The following is a 15,577-nucleotide window of genomic DNA, read 5'->3' on the forward strand; positions in this document are numbered from 1 at the left end:
CAGGAACCCAGCAGTGAATGATAAAAATCCTAGAAAGAGGAAGAAGTATGAAAGTAAATTGCCAAGAAATATGAAAACAAACAGCAAGATCATCTGTGGGTAAATAAAAATAAAGAGAGTGGCTAAAGTAAATAAGGGACCCTCAAGCATGCAACTGGAGATTAGGTAATAGGGAATAAAGAAAAGACAGGTAATTTAAGCTGATATTTTGCTTAAGTCTTCACGATGGAGGACGCGATAAAAATCCCAAAAGTAACAGATAGGCAAAGTGCTAATGCAAGGCAAGATTTTGTCACAGTCTATATCAAAAAGGTACAAAGCATTTGACAAATTAATAGGTCAAAAGGCAGACAAGTCGCCAGGACCACAGGGTCTGCATCTATGGGTTTTAAAAGATGTGGTTTTAAAGATAGGCAAGGCATTAGTCAAACAATTCAGGAACTCTTTGGATACCTGACAGGCTCCAGTGGACTGGAAAACTGTTAATTTGACACATCTGTTGAAGGTGAGAGAGTGACAGAAAGAAGGAAACTATAGGCCAGTTAGCCTAATTTCTGTTATTGAATTTAGAAAAACGTAACACAATCAAAAATATACAAGATGGTTTTGTGAAAGGAAAATTGCGCTTATCAACTTTGTTTGGTGTTCTTTGAGGATATAATAAGCAGAATTTATTAAGGGAATTGGTAGATAGGCTGCATTTGAATTTTCAGAAGACATTTGATAAGGTGCCACATGAACAGTTATTGCACAAGGTAGGGAAAAGTAAAGTCATCATAGTGTTACCAAACCATAGGGCTGCTCTCTTATTCGAGGGAGATGACTTGTAGTGGTTTAATCTGAGGGGATCACCATACCTCAGGCAAGGGGAGAAGTTGAGAATGAGTGAACTTCAAGATAACCTCAGTCAGCAACTGTTGTTGCAAGTGAGTGATGTTACTGACATCACACTGCAAGGTAGGACTTCATGCAATTGATGGTAATCTATTTGCAAGGTTAACACACAAGGCAGAAAGTAGGGATTAATGGATAATTTTCAGGTTGGAAATATGTAACTGGTGGAGTGCCATAGGGTGAATCCTGAGGTCTGAATGATTTGCTTTCATGTTGATGACTTGAATGAGGAAGCAGAGCGTAAAGCATTCAAACTTGCTGATGATACAAAAGTAGGAGGGTATGTTGTGACGAGGGCATAAGGATTCTGCCCGAGGTTATAGATCATTTCAACGAGTCAGCAAAAAGTTGACGATGGTGTTTAATGTAGGGAACTATGAGGTAGTGTATTTTGGCAGAAAGATTCAAAAGACAGTTCAGTTAAATGGAGAGAGACTTGAAAAAGAAGTGCTAGTTATTCCTAGTTATTCCTGAGCATGAACACTAAAGTTAGCATGCAGGTGCACTGAGTAATTAAGAAAGCAAATGGAATTTTGGTGATTATTGCAAGGGGTTGGAATTTAAAAGCAGGGATATCTTTCTCCAACTGTGATGTGCAGGTGCCAGTGTTGGACTGGGTGGACAAAGTCAAAAATCACACAACACCCAGGTATAGTCCAACAGGCTAGCTGCCTGAGGAAGGAGCAGTTACAAATAAACCTGATGGGCTATAACACAATGTTGTGTGAATTTTGACTTATTATAGTGTATTAGTTAGGCATATGTGGAGAATGCTGTACAGTTTTGATCCCCGTATTTAAAAAAAGGCTACGCTGGCTTTGGAAGCTATTTGAAAGAGATTCACTAAAGCTGATTTATGGAATGAAAGATATCATACCAATGGGTGGCACGGTAGCACAGTGGTTACCACTGTTGCCTCACAGTGCCAGAGACCCAGGTTCAATTCCCACCTCAGGCAACTGTCTGTGTGGAGTTTGCACATTCTCCCTGAGTTTCCTCCCACAGTCCAAAAAATGTGCAGGTTAGGTGAATTGACCATGTTAAATTACCCATAGTGTTAGGTGTAGGGGAATGGATCCAGGTGGGTTGCTCTTTGGAGGATCAGTGTGAAGTTGTTGGGCCGAAGGGCCTGTTTCCACACTGTAGACAATCTAATCAAGAATGGCTAAACAGCTTTGGCCTTTATTCTTTAGAATTTAGAAAAAATGAAGGACGATTTTATTGACATACACAAGATTCTGTGGGAGCTTAACAGAGTAGATGTTGAGAAGATGCTTCCACTCGTGGAGAATCTTGAACAAGAGGACAGAGTTATAGAATAGAGAGACACTCATTTCAAACAACAAGAAGAAAAATGCAGTCACTTTCCAGCGCTATCCAATACTCAACCACAGTGAAGTATTTCTATCTTAATTAGTTAAATTCTTACTCAATTTACAAGTTTTTTTTTCAAATTGAAGACTTCTACATATTAAAACTGCTCTTTTGCAGGTATTATTTTCTTCTGACTTCCACTTACTCGGGCTCCCAATATTCAGCTTCTCTTTAGGTCAAAAAACTTAACTTAGTAAACATTCAGCATTGACCTGTCATTGACCTGTCATTGACCTGTCATTTTGCTTAAGTCACATGCTTTCTTGGAGAGACTCTCTTTAGCTCACTGTTCCAAATTACTTTTTGAAAAAAAAAGGAACATTCACAGAACTAAAACCCTCCCTCAAAATATATTAAGATGATAGCCTCAACCCTAACTTTTTCTTATTTTAAAGATAAGATGCTATGTTCCAGATGCAATTCAAGTGGCCAAATGACTCGAATTTAAGTAAATCCCACTTTATTTTTACAATACAGTTAAAGTACAGATAAAATAAAAATAAAAGAATTGGCTTAACTGTAAGTCTGTAAAAATGTTTAACAAAATAATAAATATATTATCTCTACTAATGAACCGTCCCAATATAGTAAAATCCCATAAACACTTCCCTGGCAAATGCAAATTCAATAAAATCGACTTCTCACATGCAATTCCAGCAGCAGGAAGGGACCCCAGTTTTTGTCTCCAACAGAGGGTGGAATAAGAGCTTCCACACTCAGCTTCAAATCCTCAGCAACTGCAGAAAACTAAAACTATAAATTCTGATTCTGTGGGAGGTTGACCCCACCCATTGAAGCTCCTTGTTCCAACTTTTAAAAAAAAACCTCAGAGCCTCACAAGCTGTTTACTTTATTGGCTTGGAGTATAATATTCATCACCTCTGTCTCAACCCTTGTTCATTTAAAAAAACAGGATTACATCTCTTAAAGTTATAGTATCATCACAATTATGAAATTTAATCACATTACAAAGATCTAAGTTACGAGCAGATATAGATTACTCAGTCCCTCAAGCATGCTCTGCCATTTAGGGTAATGACTGATCTGAATACCCTCCATTCTCTGCTACCCCTGATAATATTTAGCCCTGTTACTTATCAAAATCTATCTACCCCTGTACTTAAAGACATTTCTTTTGAAGAAAAGAGAATTCAAGAATGTTATCATCCTCAACAGGAAAGAAAGTTCTAATCTCTGCCTTAAATGGGTGAAACTTATTTCTTAACAGTGACACTTCGTTCTAGATTTTCCAACAACAGAAAGCATCCACTGGGTGAGGCAAGAGTAATTGTTCTTGACATCAAAGCCTCATTTGACCAAGATTAGCATTAAGGTGCCCAAGCAAAACCAGAGTTAATGGGAATCAGAGGGCAAACTCTCCACTTTTTGAAGCCATACCTTGCATGAAGAAAGTGGTTGAAGCTACTAAAGATCATCAGCTCTGCTCCAGGACATTACTGGAGTAGTGACACTCTGCTGAACTCCTCAGTTAGTGCCAACACTCTATCCTCTTCCCATGCAAGTGTAACACCTTTCTTCTCATCATCCAAGGCCTCCAACACACTTCCCAGATGAGACAATGATTTGCTTGTACTTCTTTCACTTTAGAATACTGCATTCACTGCTCACAATGTCTTTTATATTGACCTGACCTGATGTAGATTGGGTGACCACTTTGCAGAATATCTCCACTCAGTCTGCATGCATCATCCTAAGCTTCTGGTTACTTGCCATTTTAAGGCTGATTCCCAAGTATAGTGTATTGTCTACTGCACAGGACTCGAGAAGCATGGATTATTAGGTCTTTTCAAGGTTGAGATCAATATATTTTAAATAATAAGGGAATCAAATGTTCCTGGGTAAAGGAAACTGGAGTTGAGGATTATCAGATTGGCCAAGAATTTATTAAGTGAAGGAGCTTAATGGACTGAATGGCCTGATTCTCCTCTTACACCTTATTTGGTCTATGGTATCTTATGCTGATATTTCTGTTTTCAGCCTACTGAAATATTCCATTGAAGCTCAAGACAAGCTGAAGGAACAGCATCTCATATTCTGATTAGGCACTTTACATGCTTCTAGACTCAAGAATTCTGTCTCCCATTCGATTTTTTTTTGCCATGCACTGGTTTGAATTGTGTTTTTCATGATTTTGCTTTTAGCCAGGTATGCTCATTATTCTACTATTATATTTTGTGCTTTGTTTCTTTATTACAAGTATTACCTTTGCCTTATGTTCTTGATATATGTTTGGAATTTAATGTCTCCTGGCATCTACCTGCTCTTCCAGTTATCTTTGTTTTCTTGCCTTCCTCCTTTTAACAGCATATAATCCATCACATATCTAACTCCTTTGATGTCTGATGAAAAGTCGTTTCACTCAGAATGTTAGCTCTGTTTCCACAGATACTGCCACCCATTGATTACTCCCAGCACTTTTTATTTTCATTTCAGCCTACATTGTGCTCAAATCACTGGTGTGAAACTTGATTCTGACACTGAGGTTAGAGTGCTACCACACACAGTGGTATTTAATCTTTCTGTTTTAATATGGATAGTCCATGCTTGTTCTGTACCAATATTTTGACAACAAAATTAGGAACAGTCACGTTACATTAATCTTAATCACAAGTACTGTTAAGCCTTGCAAATCACTATTTTTAGTATTCATGGAAATCTAATTTAAAGTGGTAATTATAATGATCGAAATAGGAGGGCAAATAAATTACCTCATTTAATAAGTGTAAAGTCAGTCATGTCCAATTATTTATGTCTCCAACATAAATTAATACTTAGTCAGTAATCAAAGAAGCATAGTATTTTCAGCAAGATGTGACTATTGTTTATTAAATAACTCACATTTAAACTTGATTTTCAGTGCTACCAAAATCTTTATAGATGAGCATAGCACTGTGAACACTTTATGCTTCCATGGGCAATTTGTCCATTTTAGAAAACATCCTCAGGTAAGTAGGGTGGGTTGTAGCAATTGCAGATGAAAGGATTATTGATGACTGCACTCTGCTTCTTCTAGTTCATGTTGCAGTGGGTTTAAAGTGGACAATTGATTTAGAATTGGGACTTTCACAGACTGAAAAGAATGCTGTGTCATCAGCATACCACAGGATTTTATCAGTTCCAGCCTCCAATTTTTACTCCTGGAGGTCTTTCTCATTCTCTGACTATTTGCTCTTTTTGCAGGTTAAACAATTTTGGCAACAGTACAAAGCATTGTCATATTCACTTGAAACGTTTTTTTTGTCCATCTTCAAGATTGATGCTTGCTAATTTGGTCCACATATAGATAAATCTTATGTCTGGATACATTTCAGTAAATAATAAAAAGTTATGGTGAAATAATACAACATATCAGGTCGTCTTCTCAAACTCATACATTTCAAATCTTTCAAAATCAATTAAGAATGACTACAGTTTTGCAATCTAACCATTAAGAAAGGGTTTCTTAATTGTAATGAAATCATGAACCAATTTATATGATTTTGTTGCAACAGTGCACAAAGAAAATTCCTGAATTTCTTATCGTTCTTTTTAACCAATTCAGATACTTTGCACAGCCATGAACGCTCTTTATGATTATTGTGACCAACTTTTTCTCCAGAATATCCATTTGCAGTTGATGCATGGTTCAGAGAGTCCTGTTTCCTCCTCGTTCTAAAAGATACCATAGTGTTTTGATCAATATTATTCCTTCAATCAGCATTCCTAAAGCAGATTATCTGACCATTTCTCTCACTGCTGTGAATGGAAGCTTGCTGTGCATAAATTGGTTGCTATGTTTCCAACATTAAAGTGGAGTTTGCACTTCTAACAAGGAGATGTTTGTCATCAATTTCACATGTAAATAAGACCTCAACTATTACCAGAGTTAAAGATGCATAATGCTGGTTTAAAACCTAATCAAATTGCATGATTTCATCTCATATCCTATTTTATACCTTTACTTAACTCAAGTACTACTGCTGTGTTTGTAAAAATTGTAGATCACTCATACGAATGCTCAGGTATTAACAAATCAGGTTCATAGTACAACAGCTTTAATCCTACACTGTGTCTCACCTGAGGCCATATACCAGGGGAGGGAAAATTTGCCTACCAATTCCCGCTAATGTAGTTACTGCAATCAAATAAGAGACTTCTAATGAAAATGTTCTTTCATTACGCCATGACAAAAGGAAAGAAGGAAGAAAGAACTGACATTTACATGAGGCCCTTTGTATACCCCAAAGTACTTCAAAAGAATTACCTTTGAAGTACTGCTGTCTTTGTTATGAAATTTAAGAACACAATCTTCATTGTGCCTCAATAAGCTTTAAGAAAATAGTAATTTAGTCTATTAAATTTTCCCCAGCTACTTCATGTTTTGATTTTGACCAGCCTCATATTTATTGTCCCATTTCAAAATCAAAAATAAGTATTGTTGACAAAAACATAAGGATTAGCAATTGCTTAAGATAACTGGACGAGAAGCTTTTGATATTAATGAGCCCTTCAATAGAAATGTGAAGCACTTCCATTTTTGATTTCAGGCAGTTATTTTCCAAGTCGAGGTTACTTGCATTTTGTCGTGATTTCAGAGGAATAAAAAGTCACTGAGAAAAGCTTTCTGTCTTCCATATTCTAAGGACATTGTTATTGATTAGATTACTTATACTGTGGAAACAGGCCCTTCGGCCCAAGAAGTTCACACTGACCCTCTGAAGACCAACCCACCCCCCTCTTTTTACCCCTTCACCTAACACGACAGGCAATTTAGCATGGCCAATTCACTTAACCTGCACATTCTTGGCCTGTGGGAGGAAGCCCACACAGACACAGAAGAATGTGCAAACTCCACACAAACAGTTGCCAGAGGTGGGAATTGAACCCAGGTCTCTGGTGCTGTGAGGCAGCAGTGCTAACCACTGTGCCACCATGCCACCCTAAACTGATTGATTGACTAGTCAGAAAAACTTCAGCAGATTCATTTCCTGCTCCCCCTGTCTCCTCATCTGAAAGCCTTGAGCGATCTTCTCTCAAGCTACAATAGGGTTAGGGTTAGTCCTGTAATTTATGCTATTCTAAGATTTTAATTCGAAACAGAATTTCTTATACCAGGCCAAAGAAATCCTGAAAAGAAAATATTTTGAAACATTTTAGCATCACTTCCACCACTTATATTAGACTTAAGTCATAACATCATGAACTTGTATTGCGCTAATATTTTAATAAAGGGTTCATTAGCTTAAAATATAAATTCTTTCCTTTGCTGAGAGACTTAAGAACATTAAGAACTCCTTTGCACTATTATGAAGGAAGGGGAGATATCACTACTGCTCATTTCACTATTTATTCCTCAAACAACATTGATTAAAAAAGCTATTTGATTTTATCATTTTACTGTTTGTGGGAGATTGCTGTGCACAAATGAGCTGCCATATTTCCTTATTCCAACAGTGATTATACCTCAAAAATACTTAATTGGCTCTTAACTGCTTTGAGAGAAACAGAGGCTTTGGAAGGACTGAGCATACAGAGGAATTGGAGACAGGCTGTCAGCAGCACTTAAAGGACCACAGGATCCCAAGAAAGGCAGTCAACCACACAGTGGGGGAAGGATCTTGTAACAGGCAAACTGTAGCACATGGAGAAGCGGCAAAGCACAGCATTTCAAGAGAGCAGTCAGCAGCACCTATGACCATAAGACCATAGAGAACGGAGCAGAGGTTAGGCCATTCAGCCCATCAAGTCTACTCCACCATTCAATCAAGACTGATAGGTTTCTCATCCCCATTCTCCCGCTTTCTCCCCATAATCTTTGATCCCCTTGATACCCAAAATTCCATCTAGCTTAACTTAAATATACTCAATGATCCTGCCTCCACGGCCTCCTGTGGCAAAGAATTCCATAGATTTATCACTCTCCAGCTGAAGAAGTTTCTCCTGATTTCCGTTCTGAAAGGGCTTCCCTTTACTCTTTACCTAGAGGAACAAGCAAGCCAAAGATTGGGGGGTGCAGATATTTTGAAAGAAACAGAAAAGCAGTCACATCACAAGAAAGCTTAAGTTGAATGGGAGTGGAGCACCCAGAGGCAGGCCTGTAGGAACAAAGAGGAAGATAAATACATTGAGCTTTGAAAAAAAATGACATTGTAGAAAAAAATGTTTGGTTAAGGACTAAGTATCATTAAGGGTCAAGAGTATGGTGCAGGAAAAGCATAGTCAGTCAAGCAGTATCCAAGGAGCAGGAGAATCAATGTTTTGAGCATAAGATCCTCTGATGAAGAGCTTATGTTCGAAATGTCAATTCTCTTGCTCCTCGGATGCTGCCTGACCTGCTGTGCTTTTCCAGCACCACATTCTCGACTCTGATACTCCAGCATTTGCAGTCCTCACTTTCTCCCAGTTGATTGTAACCTTACCGCAAAGTGTCTTCCAAGGATGCCTACCTTGAAGAAGTTCTCCTCCTCTCTCTCTACAGCAGTCCTGATGAAGAGCTTATGCTCAAAATGTCGATTCTCCTGATCCTCGGAATCTGCCTGACTGGCTGTGCTTTTCCAGTGCCACGGTCTCGACTGATACTCCAGCATCTGCAGTCCTCACTTTCTCTAAGTATTGCTAACGACAATGTATAAAGTGTTGAAATTGAGAGAAACATATTTTTTCAAAAGCCTGTAATTAACTTATAATTATTTGAGACTATGGCAAGAAGGAAGTAAGAAACTAATGATTTCACTATTTATCTTAATCTTAAGTGGTAAAGCTTATTGGATTGTATGGATTAGGCTTGTGCAGTAAGCAGCAGAGAGAATAATATATTTAATTAATTTTCTAATTAAGACAATAAAGGCGACAGAGCAGGTGATGTGTTGTGATTATTTAGAGAGGGCATTAAAATAAACAGTAGGGGTAAGGGTTCAAACTTGGGTCGATGTAACAGCAGTAAAGCAGGAAATGAAGGCCAGAAAATGGCAAGAAAGGACAGAGAGAATAACCTTAAGAATATGAGTCAAAACCAGATGCCATAAAGATAACAAAAAGGCAAACTTAAAGTGTCTGATCTGAATGCACATTGAATTCATAACAATGTGAACAAATTGATCATTCATACTGAAAGAAATAACTATGATCTGATCGCCTTTACTTTATCTACTGAGGGTTACATAATATTCAAGAAGAATATCAAACTTGGAGATTAATCACTAAAGAAACATTGGCAGAAGACACTCCTTCGGTGAAGTGGTATATCCCTAACTCTGAGCGAAAAGGCCTAGGTTTAAGTTCCACCTACTCCAGTGGTGTGTAATAATATTTCTGAACAGTTTAATCAGAAAATATATTTTAAAGAAGCAATGACAGGCATTCAGAAGGATATTTCAGTATACTTGGAAGAAGTACAGTCTTACTTTAAAAGAAAATAACAACCAAAAGATTCTCCATTTGTGGTTAACTAAATCTTGCCTGATTAATATGCAACGTCCTATCACAAGGAAAGTAGATGTTGACAATTCCTGATTTGAAAGTTGTTAGAAACGAAAATCGCTTCTTAATAATCGCTCTAGACAAATTCAGGAAAACAAAGTTTTATTAGCAAGTCTGCAGAGTCGGGCAGCCTTCTGAGTAAAAGGCGCGCTGAGGCTTACAAAGTTTCTCATTATATACAGTACAAATCCCTCCCCTCCTTGGCTCTAACAAGCCATGAGGTTCACATTCTTAAAAACATCATTGTTCTTCGATTTACACCCTTATCACAAAGTCTGCAACAAATGCCTCCAGACCCTCCCCTCCCTGGCTCTAACGAGCCATGAGGTTCACATTCTTAAAAACATCATTATTCTTTGATTTGCACCCTTATCACAAAGTCTTCAGAGTCTCCAAAGTTGTTTCTCTCACCCTGCAGTATTATCAGTCAAGGACTCATCCTTCCCTGCCTGTGTTAATGGTTTCATCAATCAAGGGCCTGTTTGTTTTTACTCTGCTCACAAATTGTCAGCATTCTGCACAATTTAAACTATTCTACTTTTGAGTATACAAAATGTTTTAGAAAAGAAACAAAAGTTTTGTCTTTTATTATAGATCAGTCTGTGGTCCAGGCACATCTTAAAGTTTAAACCGAAATTACCTCTCACAATTCCACCCTTTTCTTTCTTTAAGATGTGCCTGACCAATATAGCCCCCCCTCCTCAAGGGCCCGGGAAATCCTTGGTCTTTCGCAGCAACATCACTTTAAGTTCACGCGTCCCATGTTGTGGAACCACCACTGCCTGGAGTCGAGAAATATTTTTCTGAATTAAAAACTGAATACAGGGAGTTAGGCAGGGTAATACGAGAAGAAGAATCATGCCCCCCCCAACCACCAGCAACGCCGTGCGCCACCAGCTACCACCTAGGAGACCATCCCACCATCCGATGCCACTAAGAGGACACCAAGATTGTACTGGCACATGGGCCAATTTCCGAATTTCATCGGAAATTTTCAAAACCGCTTTACCATTATCGTCAATTTCTAGACAGCAGTTAGTCAGGTTAAACTTCCCGTACACACCCCCCTCCGAGGCCAACAGATAATCCAAGGCAAGTCGGTTTTGATATATAGCAGCCCTCATCTGATCCTGCTGCTTAGCCAGCAACTCCAGGGCCAGGGCAGTCCGGTTAGTAATAACCTCTACGACTGCTTGGAGCCTGATAATTCGATTTAACATATAGATAGGAGTACGATATCCCCATGATCCGTCCTGTGCCCATGTAGCTGGCCCGTAGTATTCAATAATCCGGGCCGGTGGCCACTCATCCCCCCAATCACCGACTTGGATATCCCTTGGTGACCTACGGAGGGAGTCAAAGAGTTTAATCCCCAAATCATCGCCTTCCTCCCGGGGTAATAGGAAGAACGCAGGTCGTATTAGACCCAGGAAGCATACCCCAGCCCATCCCATGGGCAGTTTGGAGTATGCCCGATTACCGCATATCCAAAATAGGCCATCTGGAGCAGGCCCTCCCTGCCTCACAACGTCATCCCACAGCTCCTTTACCCCGGGGACGCCCTCATAAGGACCAGGACCACTGCAATTCCAGTATTCGGACTCCTGACCCAGAGTCTGGACAGGAGTATCCCAGCATCGATTCCCCCGACAACCACCACTCCAGACTCTCATCATGCCATCGGAAGAATCAGAACATAGTTCGTCAGAGGAGGAATCAGTACGTAATGGAACGCAATTTTTATGACCTCGGTTTGCAATGTACCAAGTAATATCCTCAGGCCACCATACTCGCGTGGTTGCATCCAATATATTCTGACAGGGACTAATCCCTACCTCCACGGTCCCCTTGCCTTCAATACAGAACTGGCCCTCAGGGCTGTTTGTCAGTCTCCACCCCTGGCTTTTTCTGTCGTTGACATGAGTCCAAGTGGTTTGCTGCAATTCCCCTATGTCTAAGCTTTGACCAGTCCACGGCCATTGTTCCGACATATGCGGCCCCCCACAAACCCAGCAATTGCTAACATTTAAAACAGTGGCTATTCTAGAGGTGAGATCAATAAACAGGTTTTGTGTAACATCAGGGAGTTCAATTTTTCCTTCTACCTCTTCGTATACGGATGGCACTTTAGGGAACACGACCGTTCCCTAACGGTCTTGCTCCTTCCCCAACCCCCGATCAGTGATCTGTATCTTGGTCTCCTTGACTCTGTCAACCTGCTCCCTGAGCAACACGGAGGATAGGTCCCACCTCCCAGTTTTGCTAATAGACACCCAGCGGTCATTTATAGGGCATCCACGGATTTTGCCACCGTATCCTTTATTATATACCTGATAATAGGGTCTCCCATCCTCCCAACATTCATGGTGTGCACTCACATCGTAACACCTATCGTCCACATAGGAATGGGACACAAATGATCCCGAGTAGATTCGAATCCCAAGTCTTACTGTAGTTCGACATTTGTCACATCTCCCCTCACTCTCCCCCACATACAGGAGTAAATTGATCAATATCCCCACCAATACAGTCCAAGTAGAGTTCATTATCGCTGTCTTTTCAGTTTGACCACCAACGGCTTGTCCCCTTGCTCGCATTTCCAAGTGCTTTCTCCTTCAGACGGAACAGGCCCCTTTATCCTCGATGCGTGGACCCACCCTTTTTCTTTCGTCCGAACAGCTGCTTCAGTTGTTAACAGAACCAGGAACGGTCCTTCCCACCGCGGCTGGAGCTTTTCGGCCTTCCAGGTCTTAACAAGTACCCAGTCTCCGGGCTCCACCTTATGCAAGAGGAAGTCGAGCGGCGGAGTGTGAGCCAGGAGACCTTTCCTCCGGAGTTCTCTTGGGCAAATTTGACCTCAGTGGGATCCCTCCTGCACCACGTGGTGTACCACAGATTGAGGTCACCTTTGATATTGACGCAAATGGCATCTTGAATGTCTCTGCTGTGGACAAGAGCACTGGCAAAGAGAGCAAAATCACCATCACCAATAACAAGGGCAGGTTGAGTAAGGAGGAGATCGAGAGGATGGTGCAGGAAGCGGAGAGGTACAAAGGTCAGGATGATATGCAGCGTGAGAAAATTACAGCCAAGAATTCCCTGGAGTCGTACGCATTTAACATGAAGAGTTCAGTGGAGGAAGAGAAAACGAAAGGCAAGATCAGTGAGGAAGATAAGAACAAAGTCATCGAAAAGTGTAACCAGGCCATCTCCTGGCTGGAGGCAAACCAAACAGCAGAGAAGGAGGACTTTGAGCAGCAGTTGAAAGATTTGAAAAAAAAATATGCAAGCCCATCATTGCCAAACTTTACCAGGGAGGTATGCCCGAAGGGCCATTCTCAGAACAAGTCAGAAAGGACCCTTCTGGTGGACCAACAATTGAAGAGGTTGATTGAAACTTTAACTCTCTTCAAAGTAATATCATTTTCAGTTGGTCTCTCTTCTCCACCATTCCATCCCCCCACCTCCCTGAAATTGCAACAGTCCTTTAGAATTTCTCGGGGCTTCTGTAAACCCAGTTGATTTGGACATTTGCACAGTTAGGTAAATGATGGCCTACATTTCTGAAGTTTGGGTGTTTGAATGGTAGCAATTAAACGTGTCAATGGTGAATTTTTCTGCAAACTGTTTCCTGTATGTTTTATACATTGAGTAGTTTACACCCTTTTAGCTGCTAATGGAGTTCTTTCTCAGTTTTCTGCACACTACAAGAATGCACCGTATGATTCAGAAATTCAGTCAGTTGTCACTAATCCTGAGAAGTTATTGTTTAGACAGGTTATACTTACAGTTAAGCAAGCCAGCTATCCTTTCTGTCATGTAGTTGGAACAGTGTTCCCTTATAATAAATAGTATACAACAGAGATTCTATTTTCATACAGACCACAAGAAGGTGGTGTTATAACAATTGGCAGCCTTTGCAGACTTAATTTGTATGCAATTATTGGGGAAAGTAATCACAATTAAATATCTTTGGTGGAAAATGCATAACATCCGAGCAGTGACTATCAATAATACAATTTCTCTCCGTGCACAACCAATTTTCAGATGATGTCCTTTGTGTTCTCCAAAAGCTTGTTTAACCATTTGAATCATTAAGTGGATAGGACCAATTTTCATGCATTGTGTGTCTGTTGCTGTCATAAATGTTTTTTTGTTTGCAGCAAAATTTAAGTTTTTTTTTGATACCTTCCAGACATTGATTCTCTCACAATCTTTTCCATTTTTATGACTTTTCTTTCAACTCTGTCTGTTTTTTTCCCTTGGTTAATCATTCTTTGATATTCCCTTCCTGGAATCATTTTTCCTCACTGAGGAAACTGGGAGTCATGAACTATTTTCATAAAAGTGTGCAGTTGTTCATTAGTTGTCTTTTCTATTAAACTTCTTTCTGAGTCCACTCCAGTTAACTCTGCACAATGCCTACCTTCTTCGAGTTTATAGCACAGTTGTTTTCAACCCAAGTTTCTTACTCTTAACATGAATGCTAACTTCTATCATATTATGGTCACTGTAACCTTTAGAGTTTATTTTTACTTTGTGATCACGTATTAAACCTTCCTCAGTATATATTATCAGACGCAAAATAGCTTGATTCCCATTTGGATGTAGAACATATGATTCTAGAAAAGTGTCCTTCTGACTTCCTTAGGCAACTTGATTTTCCCAATCTACATGAAAATTAAAATCACCAGTGATAAATATACTGCCTGTTTTTTACACACCTTATTTTCTCCCTGAACTATTCTGTCCCAAAGAAAGCTATTGTTGATGGGTCTGTGGACAACTCCCAGCAGCATCTTTACCCATTATTTTTTATAAGCTCCCACTTATATGGATTTTATAACATATGTTTCCAAGATCATTTCCTGCTACTTATACTTATTCTATCTACAAATAACAAAACATACCCCAGCCCATCCCTTAATCGCCTTAGATCCCTTATTTCCCATTTCCGAGGACTTCATATTTCTCCCGTGATAATCTATCACAATGTAGCCAATTCCCGGACCTTCAGTCCCGTGATCGCCCAGGTTCCTTTGCAGGCACCCCCGGTCTTTGGATTCCTGTGTTTTACGTCTCTGTGACACAGATCACAGGCACCCCGTAGGTACACGTTCCTCCGCAAACACGGTCTCTGCAAAATCCCTCACAGGCCAGCCCCGGTCTCTAGATACCTGAGTCCTACGTCTCTGTAGAAAAATCCACAGGCACCCCGTAGGTCCCCAGGCGTCCGGAAACACGGTCCCCGCAAGTTTTTCTTACCTGGGTTCGGTGCACCGAAATTACTCGATCGTTAACCGTCCCCACTGCCTCGGCCACACCCCTCCTTTGTTTTCCTGAGCCTCCCGGATATCACTCGCTCAAGCCGCGCGGGGCGACAAGCAAGGAATCAGGGACTGCTGAAATCAGCAGGGTGCACCTTCTCCGATGTCCTTCCTCAGCTCCCCCCACGGCCGGAGTGTTGATCCCGGACGAGCCCCCAAGTTGTTAGAAACGAAAATCGCTTCTTAATAATCGCTCTAGACAAATTCAGGAAAACAAAGTTTTATTAGCAAGTCTGCAGAGTCGGGCAGCCTTCTGAGTAAAAGGCGCGCTGAGGCTTACAAAGTTTCTCATTATATACAGTACAAATCCCTCCCCTCCTTGGCTCTAACAAGCCATGAGGTTCACATTCTTAAAAACATCATTGTTCTTCGATTTACACCCTTATCACAAAGTCTGCAACAAATGCCTCCAGACCCTCCCCTCCCTGGCTCTAACGAGCCATGAGGTTCACATTCTTAAAAACATCATTATTCTTTGATTTGCACCCTTATCACAAAGTCTT

General features: G+C 40.3%; 1 pseudogene; it reads left to right on the forward strand.

The window, feature by feature from the left end:
- The first annotated feature begins 881 nt into the window (after positions 1–881).
- On the forward strand, positions 882–13,226 carry LOC140480202 (heat shock 70 kDa protein-like; annotated as a pseudogene).
- Positions 13,227–15,577: the final 2,351 nt, after the last annotated feature.

Source organism: Chiloscyllium punctatum, chromosome 1 (assembly GCF_047496795.1).
Source record: "Chiloscyllium punctatum isolate Juve2018m chromosome 1, sChiPun1.3, whole genome shotgun sequence".
NCBI classification, from domain to species: Eukaryota; Metazoa; Chordata; class Chondrichthyes; order Orectolobiformes; family Hemiscylliidae; genus Chiloscyllium; species Chiloscyllium punctatum.